Source organism: Adiantum capillus-veneris, chromosome 24, assembly GCF_014529385.1.
Source record: "Adiantum capillus-veneris isolate H3 chromosome 24, ASM1452938v2, whole genome shotgun sequence".
NCBI lineage: Eukaryota > Viridiplantae > Streptophyta > Polypodiopsida > Polypodiales > Pteridaceae > Adiantum > Adiantum capillus-veneris.
The window spans coordinates 80897751-80899739 of NC_140954.1; the positions used below are offsets into that span (position 1 = coordinate 80897751).

Sequence of the window (1989 nt, forward strand, 5' to 3'; positions counted from 1 at the left end):
TAGCCGAAGTTGCTCGTAAGTGAGGCTGTTTGGTGCAAGTTACAGATAGTGCGCGTTTGTGTGTGATTCTGTGTCGCTTGGGGTGTTGGATACCTGCTGGGCTATAGAGAGGCATCGAGTTTGTGTCCTGTGTGTTGTTCCATTTCCCCCATCCCATCAGTGGTGCCCCCACTGAGGAGCTATTGATTGCTCCTTGGTGAAGTTGACGACGGTGTTGCGGTGTTTCCAGGTTCAAAGAACAAGTGCTGCTAAGAAAGATGTGGTCGGGTTTTCTAAATTTTACAGGTGTTGAAGATGCTGAAGTGTGTCTATAGGACTATGGTCTATTTCTGCTTGAGAGCGGCCTGTCAAGAGCAAAGGGAGTGGCCCAAGCTTTCCCGCTCCTGGTTCGTGGCAAAGCAAAGGTATGGTATGAGAGCTTGCAAGCTGAAGAAAAGCTAGATTGGGGTACATTGGAACTTGGCATTTTGAAGCCGATATGTGGTCAACCCGAAGTGGAGTGAAGTGAAGCAGATGATGGACGACCTAAAGCGAAGCCTTGACGGTGATTTTCGAGCATTCGTGTGGGAGTTCGAGGCCATATGGAGCAAATTGGTCAAGGTAACTGCTGTAGAGAATGCTGAGTTTTTGAAGTTGACCAAGTTTATGGACTGCTTGCATGTCAAAGTTCGAGATAAATTCGAGATGGATGGGCCATGCGCATACGAGGAGGCAGTAGCCTATGCACAGAGCAGGACGAAGAAGCTTTTAAAGAAGCAACACGCAAAGCAGGTTCTCGCGAGTCCATTGGTGCCAAGGCCAATTGCTAGGGAAGAGGCTCATGTAATCCGACCCTTTGTTGATGCACATGTGGTAGCAGCGGATGCGTGTGATGACAGAGTAGAGACGATACCGTGTGGGCCTATGAGCCCTCAGCAGCTGCAGAGAGGAGTCTACCAAGTACCGTCTGACGTGCTTGACCAAGTGGCTTCCGAAAAGCAAGCAGTGGAGAAGATAGTTGAAGTGCCAAAGTCAGTGAGCTTTGTAGAGAAAGCCGAGACGTGTTCGAGCTATAGCAGTGCTTTGGATATGGATAGCACATGGGAAACATAGTCTGTTTTCTCAAGGTATGAGACCTATGATGTTATGTATGTCGATAATTTGGTCAAAGAACGTTAGGTTACAGGTGAAGAGCCAGTTTGTGAAGACCAGGGGGTTGGGCAACCCTCTCTCGTGCCTTGTGATGGTCAGACCATGCTGACTGAAGAGGAATGTCTTGATGAAGATGGTTGGGGACTCGATGAGCCGGTGGTCAAGCTAGATGACGAGTCGCAGGTTTTGGTTGCTAAAGCTATGGCGAGCTAGGATACACGACATGCGAGGCTGTGTGCCTGCTCCAGTACCGCTTGAAGTGCCTACATATGAGGTTGCCTTGCTTAAAGACAATGATGCTATGGGGATCTCTCTAGACAATGGCTGGGAGACACAGGATGCAGAAGATATGCTGGGTGTGCATGTTTGTTTTGGGCGTGGAGATGGTCCATGTATACAACTTTTTCAAGTGATGTGCTATGAAGGCCTATACGATTGGTTGGCTGACAAAGTTACAGGTGCAAAGCAGGGAATACTTGCCTATGTGTTACTGATGGATGACGATGAGAAAAGCCATGTTTTTGATCCAGGTGGAGTTTACATCATGCTTGGGGAAGGCTGCAGCTTTCCATTTGACCCATGCGGGTACTACAGCCAGTGAATCTCTCTCTATTTATCTACTGCTATCTATTTCATGCTTCTGGTACATAGTATCTATCGGTTTTCTTCTTATGCACTGATATCTTATCTAAATAATGCTATGGTTGAGCATAAATGTTCAACGAGGGGTTGGGCAATGATGGTACAGCTAAGTTATGTCGGTCCAGGATAAAGGCTATAGCCTCGCTATAGAATCATGCAGATACAAGTCAAAGCGATGGAGTCGGTGCCCGATGCCGATAGCGGCAAGCTTGATCA

General features: G+C 47.7%; 1 pseudogene; it reads left to right on the plus strand.

The window, feature by feature from the left end:
- The first annotated feature begins 257 nt into the window (after positions 1 to 257).
- LOC147426654 (uncharacterized) lies at positions 258 to 1732 on the plus strand (annotated as a pseudogene).
- The last annotated feature ends 257 nt before the right edge of the window (positions 1733 to 1989 follow it).